Below are 20,165 nucleotides of genomic sequence, written 5' to 3'. Positions count from 1 at the left end.
TGCTAATATACAAGATTTTTATATATGCGTACTTTCCGTCCTATATCAAGCTTCTTCAGCCCTTCAACGAGAGGACAGTCGCTCTCGAAAAGAAAACGGGACATTGCGGGCGATAGTTACATGGAGACGTGCAATAGGAGCTCGGTTCGGACCAGCGACGACGCGCTAACCTAGTCGCTGTTTCGAATAACTGCCAATGTGTCTTTTATACTGATATTTTGAAGAAAAAAAATTCAGTTCTTCAGTTACTACCTTGTATGTAAACAATGTTACTAATATGGTGCTCCATTCGCACCAATACTGTTGTTCAATAAAATTGCCAAACATTCTAAGGAATGTATCTCTTACTAAGAAGTAACGGTACGCAGAGTAATGTTTTGCGACAGACTATAAAGTAGCGTCGCTAATGTTCCCAGCAGCAATAATCTCGCTTCCCCACATAGACTGTTTGATTTTGCGCATGTGTGTCTCCATGGCAACCGCATCGTCCCTACACCGTATTTCCGCTCCCTGGTTGGTACTTTACGCTTTTACGGCCACTGTCAGGATTAAAGACAGCTCCATGAGAATCATACAACCACCAAGCACACACTGGTGGTGTTCCAAAATTTACACGATCTTACACCAGGGTAAGGATTTTGTACCCTTGGCGTTTTAAAACTTACCCGCGTCCAGCATTTTTCAATCTGTGCTGTCACGTGATGCGATCCGCCGGAGTAACTCGGATCCATTTGGGTAAGATTTGGAACACAGCCACAGACTATGAAGAAGGCGTTCTCAATGTCAAGCAGAAGCGATGTGGCGAATCTCCTTGGGCGGTGAAACCTATGCAGCTGAACCGGCGAAAGATAGTGTCAAGCGACGGATCCGGTGACAACGAGCAGACGCTCGTCACCAGCACGTTAGGCCTAACCTCGGAGCAGTCTACCTCTACGCACACAGTAGCCGTGTCGAGCGCTCGAACGTTAAATATGCACACCAACACGGGAACCCAAGAGGACACGGCACACGGCAAAAACGACAAGTTCGGATAGCCAAAATGAGCGTCTTGGAAACTCGTCGACTTGTTTCAACCATAGAGTTATTACAATAGAGTTATTACAATGTACGCTAGAGGTTCAAGTGGCGCTGGCGTGCTGACGCAAATGGAAGCAGACAGCAAACTGTCGAAAATTGACTTCCTGTAATGCATTTCCATGAAAAAAAGTGTGTTCATTTTCTCCTTGCGCTTGATCATGAGAGCAAATATCCCAAATAATTCGTACGTACTAAGTAGCTTGGAACATTTCTCAGTCAGGCCGACGGAATAATTGGTCAGTCACATCGTTTTTCTTTCAAATTCAACGCATTGAAAACAGCGCTAGTACGGCTTTGTACGTGTATTTATGTGCACGGTTGGACACACTTAGCGCGAGCGCGACTTCAGCGCTTTTCAGCATGAGGGATATACGTGCCAAACGACCGAAGAACATCTTGAAATTAAGGGAGAGGGGAAGAACAACGCAGTTACACTGGATCAGTAACTACCCGTGCATGTACGATCAAAATAAATTGAAGGCCACATAATCTATTCCGACTTTAAATAAGTAAGTACCACTTTATTCTTTCTTCTCTGAGCGAAGATGTTCGTTCTACGCTTAAAATATCACCCGCACCCTCAAAATCTTTGAGAACAAGTGCCCGATAAAAGCTGCCCGGCAGAGAAAACAATGCGAAGAGACACCTTTCATGGCCCACAGACTTTATTCTCAACGTTTTTATTGTTTTCATCCGCTCATGCACGACGGGGTCATTTTCATATAGTGGCAGGACTGGCATATTATCAATATATAAGCGTCTCCGGAATGCTGGCGAGCCTTGAACACACTCTATATTCCTTTTGATTGTAATTTTGCTTTGAATCGTTGCTTGTTTTTACACACCTGATGCGGAACACACGTTTGGGACTGAAATGTAGACAAGTTAAACATCGTTCACTGGTTAAGAAAATGTGCTAACTAAAGCAATTATACTTTTACAGCGTTAATCAAGGTACATACTATTCGGTACGACCCAAATAACCAAAGTGTTCCGTGTTCTTTTCCGTCGAAGAGACAAAATGCACGCGCGTTTTCCCATAGGAATGCACGGGAGCACCGCAAAAGTAGACTGGTTGCTGTCTGCTTCAATTTGCGTCACGGAAGTCGCATAGACACTAGCGCCAGTTAAACCTCTAGCATACATTATAATAACTCTATGGTTACAACCTGCTTGTCGTACAATGGTGGCAAGCGTCTTTTACGAAAGGGAAACATAGTTTTTAAATAAAATATTAATAAAAAAGTGAAAGCCGTTTACAACTCCCTGTAACGCCGAATTGGAGCGCAGCTCTTGAGGAGGAGGGAAGGGTACTGAGGGGAGGGTAGACTCCTCCTCCTTCTCCTCCTCCTCCCCTCATTCTTTAATATGCTCCGGGGGGGGGGGGGGGTCACGTGACCTCGCGGGGGGGGGGGGGGGGTGTCACGTGACTTCGGGGAGGGGGGTCACGTGACCTTGGGTGTCACGTGGGGGTCACCTCAAGGTCACGTGACCCCCAAGGTGACCCCCACGTGACCTCAGGGGGTCACGTGACCTTGGGGGTGGCGTGACCTGGAGGGGTCACGTGACCTCAGAGGGGTCACGTGACCTCAGAGGGGTCACGTGACCGGGGGGGTCACGTGGGGGTCACCTTGGGGTCACGTGACCTCGAGATGCCCTTGGGAGGGGTCACGTGACCTTGGGGAGGAGACCACGTGACCTCGGGGGTCACGTGACCTCAGAGGGGTCACGTGACTTGCGGTCACGTGACCTTCAAAGGGTCACGTGACCTTGAGATGACCTTGGGAGGGGTCACGTGACCTTGAGATGACCTTGGGAGGGGTCACGTGACCTCGAGGGGGTCACAAGGTCACGTGACCTTGAGATGACCTTGGGAGGGGTCACGTGACCTGGAGGGGTCGCGTGACCTTGGGGGTCACGTGACCTTGGGATGACCTTGGTAACGCCGACGGCGACGCCGACGCCGCTCAAGCCGGGAACGGGCCCCTAAGAGCTGCGCTCTAAAATAGAACATTTCTTGTTTTCAAAAACGTGTTTAGTACGTGCTACGTGGCATTTTTAGTCCAGTAAAAACCAAAATGAAAATATGGACGCTTCCAAAATAATTCAAACGGGAAAGACGGTCAGAAGCCGCATGGGCAGTGGAGCAAGATTGGCTGCACTCGCGGCAGCGCTGGCTTTAACGACGTGCTGGAACTGAGGGTGTGCCTGTTATAAAGACACCTCCAACCCTTAAACATGCCCACTTCTACAATATTAGGTGCTACGATTGTGTGTGGATACCTCCCACTGCGTTCCAAAGTAGTAAGCACGTCGCTTACGCTTGCCATCGGCGATGCAGCAGACGCCGGCATCTTGTCCTAGCGCTTGGGGTAGTAAATAGCTAGGAAAAAGGCAGTAACAGTCAGAAAAATGTGGCAACTGCTCCATTTACTCACGTTTTACTACCTATTGAGCGTTTGAGGTAGTAAATTGGTAATGAAAAGTAGTAAGGTTCACGAAAAGGTAGTAACTGCTGCAGTTAGTAGCTTTTTACTAGCTTTGTTTAGGTTTGCGTGAAAATTGCTGCTGTCGCAATCTTGGAACGAAATGTTCAGGGGTACTTCTCGCAGCAGCAAGCCATCATGCACCCCTGAGAAGCGTGATCGTGATACGAGTACACATGCTGCCTGGCGGACATCTTAAAGTGGTTCTCTGTCGCTGGCCCTCCATAACCTCGGAAAGGCTCGACATCGAGATACCCAGGTTAGCGCACAGCGATACGAGCGCTACGTTTCTCTCAAATGTGAAAACATAGCGCGCCTCCACGAGCTATCCCAGCTCCATAAATTTTTCGCTAGAAGCGCGCATCCGCAGTAATGATGCCGCTCTAGCGTTTTGAGAAGGGGATCCAACCGACGCGCCTTTAGCGGCTAACTTCAGTACCACACACACGCGGGGCAACTACATCAATAACGCTGCAGGCAGCTGACGAAGCCGATCGCTGTGTCACGTTCGGCTGGGGCTTGTGTTCATCCGTCGCCCAATGAGCGGTTTCTTTGTGGCCACTCCCACTTACTGTGAAGAATGCAGCGTGTACCATGCGTGTGTCCAGCACCTGCTTAGCACAGAAACCGAAGCGTATCAAGCTCACATCCTGTGACGGTAGTAGGGGCGCTGCGAGCGCGAGCGACAACGGACGCAATTCACTTGGGCTCCGCTGATTTCGTGCCTTCACCCCGCATATTGGGATCCTAGAGTGCTGTCATCGAAATCATCGGCTTTGTAACAACGAGAGGAATCCAGAGACACCAACCAGAAGTACGTGCGACAAGTTTTTGACAATTTTCGGTCAACCGTTCCCCGCGAGCACGCCGGATGCCTCGCTAGGCCTACCGCGCTCCGCCGAAGGCTCCGCGCCGTCGACCGAGCCCGCGCGCCGTAGTTCACCATGAGGGTCGCCGTAGAAGGCATCCCCATTTCTCGGGAAGAATTAGCAGCCAGTGAATGGTTGACTAAAGTTAACAAGCTCCGGGAAGCGCGAACAACACCAGGGCCAGCCGTACCCGATTTTCCCGGAGACAAAACAGGACCGGACCAACCGTCCCAAATCAACAAAGGTCGGGCCTCGAGTGTACGTGCGAGGAAGATGGAAACCGAACTCACGCCTCGGCAGCGAGGACGCTTACTAGCCGAAAATTCTGTAGCTTCGTAACAGCTTCGCTTACCCAGCGACGCTCTCAAGCTGATCGTGCGCCCACGCGGCGGACTGCGACTTTCCAAGATCTCAACCTACCAACTACTTGAAGCGATCTGCACGGCTGCTCACTTCACCAGGGACGCCGTGCGTCACGAAGACCTAATACAAGCTAACCTGCTTCAAAACACCTTCACGTACTGCACCCCAGTCGTCGAAAGAGCTGGACGGGTCCTACGACTCAAAACGATCGTCGTCGACAACAAGACGTATGAGGTCTCGGTCTACTGCGTTCCAGACGATAGCTCGGGTCGCGGTGTGATTCGCGGCGTCGACCTCCGCCTGGATAGAGATACAATTCAAGCAGAGTTACAAGACAACCGCAACCCACCCATCGTGGACTTTCGGCGGCTGGGGAACACCACCGCAGTGCTCATCACGTTCGCTCAGCCCCAAGTGCCGACCTGGGTCTACTTCTGCAACAGTCGACACAGATGCAAATTATTCAAGAAGAAGTACGAAGTGTGCTATCGCTGTGGCGAGCTCGGTCATCGAGCTGACGTCTGCGCTAGCCCAACTACCAAATGCAGAGGCTGCTTGCTATCCGATCCACCAAACGACCACACGTGCAAACCAATCTGCCGCCTGTGTGGCAAGGAACATCTCACGGGTGATAGTCGCTGCAAGGAAATCTTCAGGACCCCTTACACGGTCAAGCGCAGGCAGTGGGAGCACTCTCAAAGAGCCGAGGCAGGCAGACTCAAGACCCAAGAGCCCAACAGGCGGGTCACGCTCCAGCACACCAGCCAATGGGACCGGCAGCCCTCCGATAGCCAGCAGAGGCAGCCCCGGGACCGATCGAGCTCTTTTCCACCGCTCGAGTCTCCCTCTACACGGAGGGGGCCTCGAAATACCTCCCGGACCAGACCCGAGCCACCTGCAGGCGTCCGGCAGACTCGGGCCTCTCCTCAACTGCTGCAGCCACCCCAGCCCACACTATCAACGCCAGTCCAACGAGAACACCAACCATCGGTAAGTACGCAGGAAGGGATTCCCAGTACTCCAGACACAAAAGAAGCGATTAAGGAACTGACAGCAGTCATTCAACAACTTATACTCCGAGTAGAGGCTCTCGAAAAACCAACCGCTACACTCACTACGTCTCCTTCCGCTCCACAGGTTTCAACTGTGGCGCAACCTATGGAGATCACACTCTCCAACGGACCCACACACAAACGCAAAGCCATAGCAGATAACGACTCCCCGGTGGAGGATTGGCCGACACGTTTCGCCAGAGTTGAGGAAAGATGCGAACTCAGCCACACTCGCATCAAATCTTTAGAAGAACAAATCGATCGCTTACTCTACACACTCGGCTCACAAGTCAATCAACAGCTCGAGACCCTGAGGAAAGCTATAGAAGCACAGGGCAAACTCCTTGCTGTCGTTGTGCCCGCGGCCTCTGCGCCGGCACTCGCTCCAACGCGAGAACTTTCCAAGCTCAATCATGGCCATCAGGTCGGATAACACCACCATCTGGCAGTGGAACTGTCGCGGGTTTGCGCGTAAGCGTCCGGTCCTCCAACAGTTCCTCACCGCGCGCGATCGCCCTGGATTAATAGTCCTCCAGGAAGGCGGCAAGAACACGCAACTTGCCGGTTTCACTACCTACTTATCGGAACGAGAAAAGCCTCGAGTAGCCACTCTTGTCAAACGAAATCTCACTGTTCTCCACCACAAATTAGATCTCACTCTTCCCGAACACGTTTTTTTAGAAATATTGCCTCGACTTTCGCGCGAACGTCACACTAGTCTGTTTGTGATTAATATATACAGCCCTTCCCGGGCCCATAAAGACGTCTTCGGGCCCCTCTTCCTCAAAGCCCAGCAGCTAGCGCAGGGGCAACCCCTCCTCATCCTAGGTGACTTTAACGCACACCACCGCACTTGGGGCTATCACTACGACTCGGCTAAAGGCAGACGGCTCTGGGATGACTGGCATACGCACCAGCTTACCCTCATCACGGACGTCTCCTACCCCACTAGACTTGGTACGGGCCTACACCGAGATACGACGCCGGATCTCGCCTTTACGAGCTCCGGAGTCAAAGCTACCTGGTGCCACACGCACGAAAACTTTGGAAGCGACCACTTCATGCTTGAAATTGTGATACAAGAGCCCACGAGGCAACGTACACGGCCGGCTCAGGTGATCGACTGGGACTCTTTTAGGGTGCATAGGCAAGAGCAGGACACACCTCCCGTCATTACTGACATCAAAGCATGGACAACCCAAATTGTCATACAAGTGGCTCACGCCACGCAAACCGTCGAGCTAGAGGACACGGTCCCTCACTGCGACCACCACTATGCCCATCTTTGGGAGCGTAAGAAATCACTCGAAGCTCTCCTCGCCACTCGGAAATGGGACCGCAATATCCGCAGTCGACTGGCGCGCGCCAACACGACCATCGAGAATTACGCAATTGAACTAACTCGCCAGAGCTGGCACAACATTTGCGACCAGATGAACAAGACTCCGAACACTCGTAACACGTGGAAACTCCTCCGGCATCTACTCGACCCGGCTGGAGGCAAACTCCAACCACGCCAACAGCTCGAGCGAATCTTCCACCAGTATCCTGGCACGCCAAAGGAACTCAAACGAGAAATTATAGACACATCCGCCCCGGCCCGGCAACTACCCTCCCCTCCTATCAGGGCCCGGACAACCTCGGTCTAGATGCACCAATCACTCTAGCGGAGGTACGAGCAGAACTTAATTGCCTTAAGACCACCTCGGCGGCCGGCCCCGACCGTATTTTTAATAAGATGCTGAGGAATCTAGACGACGCCTCTATTCAAGCCCTCGCCGACTTTCTTCAAGAGTGCTGGTACAGCGGTACCATCCCGCAAGAATGGAAATGCGCCAATCTAGTCCTCATCCCTAAGCCGGGCAAACCACCCACCTTGGCCAACCTTCGTCCCATCTCTCTTACATCCTGCGTTGGAAAGCTGATGGAACACGTCATCCAGACCAGACTCCTTCGCAACCTCGAAGACAGCCACCTCCTACCAGACGCGATGTTCGGCTTCCGCCCTCATTTAGCGGCCCCGGACATTATGCTTCTTCTTCATCACCAGGTCGTGATGCGCCGCACACTAGACACGAAAGTCATTGTCGGCCTCGATGTAGCCAAGGCTTTCGACAACGTCCTCCATGAAGCGATTCTTCAGCAACTACAAACTCTTGGCGTCGGACATCGCATCTACGCATACATCCGAGACTTTCTTACCGGCCGCACAGTGCAACTCAGCGCCGGCACCGGAGATCCCTCCATCATTTCTCCGGGAAACCGTCGCACGCCGCAGGGCTCCGTGCTCTCGCCGACGCTCTTTAACGTTGCACTGATAGGCCTGCCCAAGCTACTGGCTGACTTTCCCCATCTACACCATAGCCTATATGCTGACGACCTCACTCTTTGGATCACGCGCGGCAGTGACGGCCAGATAGAAGAGACCCTCCAGACCGCCATCGATAGGATCGGAGACTATCTCGATACAGTTGGCCTTACCCGCTCGGCTACTAAATCAGAATATATAATCATCCCGTCCCCGGGGCGACGCCCACCAAAGATACTTCCGGAACTCACCCTCCGGGTCCAAGGTAACTGTATCCCTCGTGCGGATCACATCAGGATCCTGGGATTACACCTACAAGCCAACGGCAGCAACAACATCTCGCTCCAACGCATCGACCAGTCGGTGGCGTACAGATCGGACGCCTCCTTAAAGTGACACTGACAGGGTATTTATGCTCGCCAAGGTTTTTAGTTGTACGTGACATATGAGAGCTCAACTACCCAGAACAGAATTTGCGGCTCGAAATTCGGTTTCTTTCCGCCCGAAAACCGCCGATCAAGAACTGGCCGGTTCGAGTCTCGCTCACTCTCTTTTCCGCGGTCACGGGCCGTTTTCTAAGGTATCGATGCGACCACCAAATTTAATCAAAGTCGTGGGTCACTGAAGGGACACACTCAATATTAAAAATAGAAAAAAATATGAAACCCATTTTTTGTGGCTTCTAAAAACCTGCAAATACGTTGATTGAAAAAAAAGTTCCACAGACAACCGGAAGCATTCTGTGCGTGCGTCGTTTCGCGTATCGTGGGACTCGCAGGGACGGCGATGGCAGCGGACGACGGGCGTGGGACCTCTATATCAGAACTGTCGTTCGCGGTACCGGCGAATTTTGTCCGCCTTTAAAAGAGAAATTTTGGACTGTTCAAGAGAATTGGCATTCATCCCGTACGACACGCCCGACCACCAAGCCGATTTGCACGAAGACGTCTCCGAGCCGTCACTCCCTTCTTGTGGCTGAAGACATCGCTCGCGCAAACGTCAAGCGCGACGTGTCTACTTCGAGTTGAATATGCACGCGTACGAGTTCTTTACTAGGTGAGAATGTCGCCAATGCGTGGTGCATCCCGACTTCGACCCTGGAGTGCTTTTTGCTAGAGAAAAATCGGCACCAAACTTTCCAACTTACAGTTTATCGGCTGAATTGTTACTAAGGAAAGAGATCCCCCAGTATCAACGTGCCCCAGTAACTCAGTGGGTAAGACGTCCGCTTCACACGCGGTAGGACCGGGTTCGATCCCCCGTGAAACTTTTTTTTATAATATTTTCTGATGTTTACATTTCTTTTTTTTTTTACAATTATTACTGAAGAAACAAAAAAAAAATAAATAAGAAACAAATGTTGTGGACGACACGTCGCTGAATTAAATGGTCTGGGATTTCCTTTTTGACACCTGCGAACTCAATGTAATCACTTTCCACAAAATGCAAGGAGCATATAAATCAGGTAGCGTCCGCTTTCCGAGGTGCCCGTAAATGGTCTACAGGAAATGCAGCCAGCCATTGGTCCCGATCCCGTTGATCTTTCGGAAACTCTGTCGCACAATGCCACTTCTGTTTCGGAGGCAGGACATGTGAGCCAGCTCTTCACGCAACATCTTGGGTGTATTCTTTTCGGAGCCTATCAAAATTCACCACGGGCACTCACTACTCATCTCCAACTCCTCAATGTTCAAAACAACTTATCTTGGAGTAGAGAACAACGAGCGGAACATACATAACTGCAAAAGAATCCCACGGCGAACAGTTCCCGTACGCCGCATGTCGTCTGCTATAAAAAAAAAAAAAAAACAAAAAAAAAACACGGTCGGGTGTAGCCACGTGACTTCCGCCACTCCACTCTCTTCTCTCCACTTCTCCGACCTCCGTCGGGTTTCGGTTTCGGTTTCGAGCGGTTGCGTCTTTCGGCTTTATTAAAAAAAAATACGCTACTCTGTTGCAAAATATTAATTGGGTAGTCCTCCGACACCATAATGAAGCGCCTGGAAAAAAATGAAAAATATTTTTTGGGGGGTGTCAGTGTCCTTTTAAGCGACTTTCCAACAAGCACCGAGGGATGCGAGAGTCCAACCTCCTGCGCCTCGTTCAAGCCTTCATTTGCTCCCGCATCACATACTCTGCACCTTACCTACGTCTCACTCGTGCCGAAAGTGAACGGCTAGAGGCGTCACTTCGCAAAGCTTACAAGGCGGCCCTGGGTCTTCCTATGTCCACAGCCCCTCACAAGCTTATGGCTCTCGGCATCTCCAACACCGTGAACGAATTAATCGAAGCTACCCTCACTGCCCAATACGAGCGGCTCTCACTCACGCACGCTGGCCGAGCGGTACTGCAGCAGGTGGGGATATCACCGACGAGGGCGGCTCCCAGTTACGCTGACCTTGCCCCGGAATATCGCCAAAGCCTCCGCATTCCTCCCATTCCCAAACGGATGCACCCGGAACACCACGCCGAGAGACGGGCCGACCGTGCACGTCAACTGGAGAAACGCTTCAGCGGACGTCCGGACTTCACATATACCGACGCTTGTTACCACCACTCGAAGCCAGCAATGGTGGCGGTAGCCCTCGCCCCTCACCGCAGCTGGCACACAGCCTGCAGCCTTCGTAACGCAGAAACGGTCACCGTAGCAGAGGTAGTCGCCATTGCGCTAGCGCTAACCAACCCTATTACCGAAGTCGTCATCAGTGACTCACAACAGGCGATCCGCAACTACAATGCCGGCCGTATCTCTCGCCACGCATTACACATCCTTCTTTCTGCTCCACCTTCTTCCACCTCCCGCTTACTCATTTGGGCTCCAGCCCACGAGTCGCTCAGAGGAAACGCCGAGGCGCACACTCTCGCCCGAGAACTTAGCTGCCGAGCCGAGAGAGTGACCCGCCTCCCCGCTTTCCCTGACACTAATAGCTCACGCGCGTTTATACTCACCACGTACACAGATATCCTCCAATACTACCGACTCGGAAGATGCACGTATCCTCCCTCACACCTAACAAGACGCGAGGCCGTCCAATGGCGCAAACTACAAACAGGCAGCTTTCCACACCCGCTTTTATACAATAAAATCTTTCCACAACAGATAGCACCCAGGTGCAAACACTGCTCAGCTCCAGGCACCCTCACACACATGGTGTGGACATGTACACACTACAACGCAGACAACTTAAACACCCCAGAGACGTGGGAGTCCCTCCTGCGTACGTCCGAGCCGGAAGACCAACGCCGGCTTATCCAGCGCGCGGTGGAGGCCGCGACATTCCAAGGGATCGCCGCCGACCTCCTCTAAGCGAGCGCAACCGGTCCTGGGACTGGTCCCCTGTGTTTATGGGAGAAATAAAGAGTTCACCACCACCACCTGTGACGGTAGCTTTCAAAAGAAATCCGGCGTGCCGCGTCCCAGTAACCACACTATGCTTATTGTAATACTTTCTACATTGCACGTTGTCCCGTGCTCCATTAAGAAATATGACATGGAGAATCAAGTGCGCAGACGTTGTGCTGGGTAAACACCGACCTTTGAGGAAGACAAACCAGACAGTGCTTTCCCTCGCCATAATGTAACGAGAGAGCCAAAATACCTACTAAAACTATTATTCCACGAAGCTTAATTTCTGACATTCTTTCAAAAACTAACATTTATGTGTTAAGTTCTAGTTATATAATAAATGTTTAGCACATGAATATCGAGCATGGTAACTGCGAGTTGGCCTCGATTGTTGCATCAGGGTAGCATCTTCTGCCGGCGCTCAGTTAGTTTTTATGAATCGTTTACAAATCGCGTATTACAAAAACACATTGGACTTGTTTTGAATATTTGTGATGTTTGTTTCGTTTTGCGATTTGTTTTTTATTTTTTTATTGGAACACTGTAATTATATTTTGTCAATTTTTTTATAAAATGTAGATTTTAGCTATAAAATATTGTATGGGAAAGCCATACAATATTTTGTATGGCCGGAGCATACACAGGTTGCGCAAGTATTTCAACGGAGCTGACAAAAACATTTAAAAAACTTTTTACACTTAAAATACCCCCCGAGCGTATCAAGATTCGAAAAAGCGGCGCACAGAGCAGGTGATGTGTGCGAAGATTACCCTTTAAACGATAATGTTGTAACGCTGCAAGTTTTAGCAGTGTCTTGTGGATAACAATAATTAATTAACCTTACCAAAGAGTACTTCTAGCAAACCAACTAATGTTTACCATCAGCAAAAATACAGCAATAAAAGTTTTACCGTCAAGCGAAAAATTATGTTTAATATGATACGTCGAAAGGGTAAATAAAACAAATCAATAAATCAATACAAATGTATTGTCTCTTTTTCAACACAGTACACGTTCCGGCCCGCAAAAGCAGAGGTATGCTTGTCTGCGCGACCTGGCGTCCAACAGGTTGCTTAGATAGTTATAACAAGACATGCATTATTTGCATGCAGCTAATCAAAACCAAACAATGAGAATTATACCTGAGAAGAGAACGAGCAAAAAACTTAGTCATTTTCAGTCACCTATCGACTGACAGCACCACTCTTTCAGGTCTTGTTTTAGTCTTTTTGAGAGAATTCATGTTATGAAGCTCTGGAAACTTATTAAAATAAAAAAAAGGAACATGGTACGACCTTGCATTCTTTCCACATTTAGCATAAATCCTAGGAAGAATAAACGTTTCTGTTTGACTCAGAATTCGTTCTTTTGTTAAAAGAATTTTAAAATCACTATTGAAGTAATGTTTCACCAAAGGTTATATAACAGTGCAACCCCTCAGAAGTTAGCACTCTCGCGGCATTCATATTATCATTTTTCACTACTTCTTCGTACACTCTTTAATATGTGATGTTACATGCAATTTTATAGAGTATATTATCGATGTTTTTTATAGTTGGAACACATTCCGTGGAACCAGATTCCATAACGTAAGATAGACTCACCCAGTGCGTTATGTACCATCCTTCTCAGAGAAACGTTCGCCACACTAGGCAACCTGTACAAATGGGCTGAGACGGCTCTCATTTATAGAGCATAGCTCTTAGGCGCCCGTTTCCGGCTTGGGCGTCGCCGCCGCTGTTGCCGTGGGCTTAACCGCGCTGTGCATTATGGGTAAATTTCCCCGATAAATTTAGTGAGAAAGTTTCCCCGCCAAATTTACCGGAAAAAAGTTTCCAGCCAAACTTAGCGGAAAACATTTCCACGCAAAACTTAGCGGAAGCAGTTTCCCCGCTAAATTTAACGGAAAGACTCCCGCTAAATTTAGCAAAAACTTTTCCCCGCCAAATTTAGCGGAAACAATTCCCCGCTAAATTTAGCGGAAAAATTTTCCCGCCCAATTTATTGCAAATCTTTCCGCGCCAAATTTAGCGGAAGACGTTTTCCGCTAAATTTAGCGCACGAATTTCCCCGCAAAATTTAGCGGAAAAAATTTCCCGCTATATTTAGCGGAATACTTTTCCTGATAAATTTCGCGGAAAAATTCTCCCGTTAAATTTAACGAGAAAAATTTAGCGAGAAAATGTCCCCGCTAAGTTTAGCAGGAATATTCCCCCACTAAATTTAGCAAAAAAATTTCTCCGCGAAATTTAGCGGAAAAAATTTCCCGCTAAATTTAGCGAAAAATGTCGGTGCTAAATTGTTCCATAAATGGGAGGCGAGCAGGAGAGAACGAGGCGCATAGCCTTCTCACCGTAAATTCCCCTACTCCTCGAGAGCTGGGCTCTGATTTGGCGTTACTGGGGATTGTATACGTCTTTCACTTTCTTTTTGATGATTATTCAACATTATCATTCCATAACAGGTTTACAGAAAGGGAAGACATCCAGATAAATAAATAGGATAAGACATCCAGACATCCAGATAAATCCCTAAGTATTTGGTTGTTTGAACATAATCTAAAGGTACGCAGCTACAGGTTTTGCAAGTATTTTTTGATTGAAGGAACAGTGGAGTTGACAAGTTAATATATATGTACGAACTATGGAAGCTTTAGTTTTCCTAGAATTAACAAAAATATGATTGTCAGAAAACCATGTCAATAATACTTCGATATCTTTATGAAAAATTGATAGTGCGCTTATTCTGTTGGTATGTTCTAGTGATAGCGGTATCATCTGCATAATGATATACTTGAGATCCAAAAAGCAGTTCTCCAATTTGATTTACGTTAATATTAAGCAGTGAATGTTATATTACAATCCCTGTGGTACTCCCGATTTAATCCATATTACGTTACTTCTACAGTCTCTTAGTTTAACCAATTTATATCTGTGTGTAATGTAATCCTGTAGAAATGTATTGAAACGCCCCCTAAAACCTCCGTTTCTTTGCTTTAATAAAACTTTAATAATCAATTGTTTCAAAAGTGCTTGTCAAATCGATAAAAAGCGCGAACATAAAAAGATTATTGTCTAGACTGCAGCTGCAGTAACTGTAAAATCTTGGAGCAAAAATTCAGTGCTCTTAATTTTAAAAAAATTCGTACTGGGATGAGTGCATTATATAAATTTTTTTACAATGTAAATATCCATTTTTTCCATAATCTCTGCTACAACTGACAATATAGAAATAGGTCTGTAATTTGTAACGTACTATCTATCATCATTTCTGTATAACGGTCTAACTATAGCGGTTTTTGACTTTACCGCGACGTGCCCGGTTATAAAACATTCGTTGAATATTTCAATAAAACTTATTTTTTTAGTTAAAATATGTTGAATATTCCTTAAGCGTATTTTATCATTCCCCGCAGGTTTTGCCAGTGACTTATTTTTTACTACACCTTCAAGGTCTATTTCTGTCATCTGTGGTAATTATGCGGAATGCAAACTACAGTCGTAATCCTGTGGTCGTCCTCCTTAATACCTTAGCTTTTTTCTGAGATCAGTGACCCTTTGAGCAAAATGCTCGTTAAATAATTTACACAATGAACTAATGTCGTTGTTTCCCAAATAATTTGCAAGTGTATCATCACATTTTCGCTTCTTTTTTGAGCCGGGGATTTGATTGATCAAGTTTCACGTCTTCCTTAGGTTTCCCTGGCACTTCTGAAATCCATAAATGTAATAAAACTTCTTTTCGAGTCTTTTTCCCGCGATTACCTTATTAAGTAACTTTCGAAATTCTTCTCTCACTTGAGTGTGGTCAGGGTTTGCCTTACATATCCTCCGTAACCTACCTTTTTCATGGTAGTGTTATGATTTCCTCATTTATCCATATATTTTCTGGTTTTCTTTGTTTCGGTTTCACTATTTTCCAACACTGTATATGGACCTTCTCTTGTCACTGAACATTCGATAAGCAGTAATATGGACGTATTCCAATAGTGACCCCTAATTATATGCTCTTATTATTTTGTCAATCTTGCTATTGTGTGAAACACGTTTATAGACCGTATGTTGGGCTCCCCTAGAACTTATTCCCAATATAGTCAGAGCTACAAAATATTGGCCGGAAACTTTTAGCTGCATCATCTCTGAAATGAAATTGAGATCGCTGCCTCTAATAGGTGTATGATCAGTACAGGAACGCGTTACGCGCGTTGCTAAACATTCTTTCCTAGTGTAATTCTTAATTACATCTTCTAACCCGTAGCCTGCAAGTAGATTAATATAGTCAGACACACCGAACTTGGCTGCCCTCATAACAGCTATGTTCAAGCCACCACCAATAATTAAACATTTGTTACGGAATTCCTTGAGTAGCTCGTCAAATTCATCGAGAAAAGAATATATATTCGCACTGGGTGGGCTATGTCTCGCATAGATGACAAAGGACACCTGCTGATTCGACACACTCTACCAAACCTTCCGCTTCTATCTACGATAACTTTAGTTGCTCAGACATCCAGTTATTTTTTTATAAGTACTAACACGCCAGTGGCGCCACTCACCCACCTTGTCTTCCCTCACTGTAAACGGAAAACGATTGATATCCAACCTGATTAATACAAGTAACCATCGTATCTATATTGATTTCTGTCTAAATGAGTATATCAAGAAAAGTCAATCTGTTGCTTAAGTACACAATTAATTAGTCCCACTTTTTTATATACTTCTTTTATTTATATGAATAAGTTAAGATCCATTCTACAATATTTCCCATCTGCTATCACACTCTGGGCGTTGATGTCCCAGCTCATAAAGGATGGGAACGACTCAGCCATAATTAACGTAGTTTAGATAAGTCCTGTTGCTTTTCCACGTGGATCGCAGTCGCCTTTTCTTTTTCCTGGACCAGAATTTTTCGGTTAGTAATCCACACAGATTTGCTGTCGTTCTCTTTTGCGCACAATTTCGTTTTCCGTAGAAGTTCTCGAAGTAACTTTTTCAAACTTTCGTTAATAAATATCTGTTCGGTCTCTTACAGCTCTCTCTTTGAAGTGGACAATGAAGGGCGGGATTTTCCCTTCCCTTAGACTGAATTTGTGTAGCGCTTTTACACTGTCATGTGAGGGAGCAGGTGGCTGCAGTTGAGCAGAAAGTGGTTGGATAGTTTCAATCAGGTTCTCATTATCTTTTTGGGGAATCCCGTGAATTTCAACGTTTTTCCTCCTTGAGTACTGCTCTGCCGCATCCACTGTGGTCTTCAACTCCTGGATCTCCCAGTCTTTCTTATGCATCGTCCTTTCCAGCTCAGTGGTCTTACTTTTTAGTTCCTTTAGCTTTTTTTCCTGGACACTCATCTTCTCCAGAAGTTGATGGTAGTATTTTCCCCTCACTTCTTAGGAATGCTAAAATCCTTCCACGGTTTTTTCATCACTGGTAAGCTTCACAATTACCGCATCATGTTTGTCAGATTGCTCATCGATGGACGTCTCGATGTTGGTAATACGGGTTAAAACGTCTGTTAGTCTGGTGCTCATGGCAAGGATGTGCTTCTTTAAATCTGAAGCATTCGGTTCTTCCAAAGTTACGCACATGACGCTGATTTGACTAGCCTCCTGGGAGTCCCTAGCCGTCTGCGTCGTCTGTCTAGCTTCATCAATCTTAAAGCCCGTTCACATTCTTGCAACCCAGTACGACCGAGAGAGGCTAGACTTGTTGAAACATTTTAAAATTTCTTACGACGAGAGAACGCACTCGCACGCTGGCGCCATCTATGCGGTGATCGTGGAACTGCATTTCAAAAGAACGAAGGTTTTAAGTGATTTCCGATGTCAAATGTGCATAATACCTGTAAGGAAGGCTGGTTGATAACGTTCGCAAAGGTTTTTCGATCCAAGAAAGAAAGGATAATGCTCGAGAGAAATAGAAAATATGCCGGACCCCCAAGTTTACACAGCTTCCCAATAGATGGCGCCAATGTGTCCTCACGTTGTAAGAGGTTTCAAAGCACTCAGTTTTAAGAGGTCGCAAGAGTGTGAACGGGCCTTTACAGGTTGCACACTACCGAACACTTAAATCCTCTCTTGTCAAGGTTTAAAGCAGAGTCTTAGTCACCCCGGCACACCTCCACACATGACAGCTATTACTACTTTCAACACACTTCAGACTTTGGCTATCCGCCGGAATTGACTCAAAACAGCTGAAACATTCAACAGAAGCTCTTCGGAAAGGGGAACAGTCCATTGAGGCGGCAAAAAAGAAAAGATAAGGAAAGCAAGATTGATCAGAAAAGATTTTTACCTAGAAAATGAGTACGAAAAAACAGTGTTACGTCTTGGCACACGCCCCGCTGGACTGCGCCCCGCTGTAGACTGCTGCTTGATTTTGTTGACCGCAAGGGGGATGTATCGTCGCTAAAAACGTCACTTGAGCCAATCGTGCTTGATGCGCCTATCAACGTCCGACACTGCAACTATGGTTTCACTGTGCAATCATTCCGTCACCTTTTGCTTGGGACAGTTGATGTTCTGCGATGACTCAGGTACCCCGACGTACTGAGCCCACCATCTACTGCCGCTTGCTTTCGTTGACTGTAGGCGGTAGTCCCAGTTCTGCTTCATTGGCACAAAGGTAGGTCTTTGTAGGGAGCACGCATCAGGTGCTAGAAAATGCAGAAAAACAAAAAAACAGTGTTAAGTCTTGCCAAACACCGTACTGGATCGAAAACAAAATTATTTCTAGCTCCCAAGACAACCTTAAGAAACGTTTTCCGATATATTATAGTAATATATCTGCCACCGCAAATATTTTGCCACCTGATTCACATAATGAATTTTTGAAGAATACTTCGCCGGTGATACCACGATTTGTTCTTATGTAAAGATATCCCAACATACAAAGCGCTCATGAATGAAAAAAAAAAAGAGCGCGTGTTTTAGTAAATGCGTTCAAGGTTCTTATTTTTGTACATATGTACAACACCATTTCTGCTTTGTGATAATTATCTACTTAAATAAAGTAGTGAAGCTTAATTCTATAACAGCAAGATATGCTTATTGTTTCTTTTTTATGGCTCCTTAGATAAACACAAACCATTTTCACGTGCTGCACGACCTCTGCGATTCACATAGCATCGCTTTCATTCTGATAATATCTTTAAAGAGGTGCTATCGGATTCGAATAGGATACGAAGAGGAACCGAACTTCCAGCACACCACCGAAGCAGCGCCGAGGCTTAGCTTGTGACGGGCGAGGTTTAAACAGATCGGAGTAAATCACACACCCTCGCAACGTCCTACTTCCCATCCCGCAGTTTTAATGGTTTGCAGAGGCCTACAAGAGGCGCAGCACGATTCGGTGGCCACGCGCTCTAATATTCATATTTCATTGAAACCCAATATTACCTCAATGCCTATAACTTTTTTTAAATTCAGATTCATTATATTATATTTTACTCATGTCCTGCTTCAATAAACGCATTTCTGACACTTCGGGTACACTTTTTTCCTCTCTGCTTTATCGGCGTTCTCTAATCGGCTCATGACCCCGGCCAAAAGTGAAAGAAAATCGCAATAAATACTTTCAAAAATATCGTCTTCGACGCAAAGGGCGGAGATGACCGACTCCGCCTCTGCAGTCGGCCACGCTACGAAGGAGCACCGGGAGGGTGAAACCAACATCCCGCATTTATCACGGCGCAAAGCCGCTTCGACACTCTTGAAGTCGAAGGGCGACGTGGCGAACGCAAGCGCAGAACCGCCGCATAGTGCAGTCACACGGGGAGGAAGACCAGCACGTTGAATAGAGCAGCCTACGCCCGCGTGACACATCAAAATTTTGTGCGCAGGGAAAATATACGCAACTCGTCGAAGGGGTTTAGTCGAAATTCCCAAAACCTTCGATCTGCAAAGCCAGTCCTCAGATGAAATGAGGTCGGGCGCTTGCAGCCTATCGCAGCACTTGCATAAGCGACAAAGACTAATCTATGACGCGCACCCAAAAGTAAAAACACACCATTTTCAAAAAAAAAAGAACATTTTATGAGAGGTGTTTTTTGTACAAATAAATTATATTAAACCCGTCCCGGGATCACAGCGTGCTATATGCATTCCTTTCTAAATTCGGAGGATTTTTTTACCTCTATATCCAAATGTTTTGTACGTATTTTAAGTACAATAAATAACTTGTGGTATCAATAAAACAGACTGCTACTTTTTCAATATGTTTTAACCAGAAAACGACATGTAGAGTGTTTTAAATGTTACGGCCAGTAAACCAGAACCTGAGCTATGTTTTGTCTTTATGCCATGGTGCCGAAAGCTTCAGGAAAAATAATGCCATCTTCTTTAAGCAACTCTGCAGAAAACTTTTCACGTTAAATTTTATTTGTTCGTCATAATCATTCACCTCATAATATTCCTTTGTTATCGATATCAATATTTTTATTTTGTAAATCAGATGTAATTGTTGTTTAAAGCCTTCCAAAGTCTAGAGCGTTGTCGAGTGGACTTGTTCCATCTAATCATTTTCAGATATGCTTTAATGTGGTGTTTAATCAGTTAATTTGAGCACTCAATAATAATTATAAACTGAATCACCATGTACAAGCATGGTAGGAGTTGAGGAATAAAGCTGTCTAAGCAGCTTGCCTCCCCCCGCCTACCCCTCCCCCCGA

General features: G+C 46.7%; 1 pseudogene; it reads left to right on the top strand.

Annotated features, from left to right (window-relative positions):
* The first annotated feature begins 7,771 nt into the window (after window positions 1-7,771).
* Window positions 7,772-11,524, top strand: LOC121047058 (annotated as a pseudogene).
* Window positions 11,525-20,165: the final 8,641 nt, after the last annotated feature.

Source organism: Ixodes scapularis, unplaced genomic scaffold, assembly GCF_016920785.2.
Source record: "Ixodes scapularis isolate PalLabHiFi unplaced genomic scaffold, ASM1692078v2 ptg000060l_1___fragment_1__unscaffolded, whole genome shotgun sequence".
NCBI lineage: Eukaryota > Metazoa > Arthropoda > Arachnida > Ixodida > Ixodidae > Ixodes > Ixodes scapularis.
Note: the sequence above shows the minus strand (reverse complement) of the source record. Positions and strands in the feature narration are given on the sequence as shown.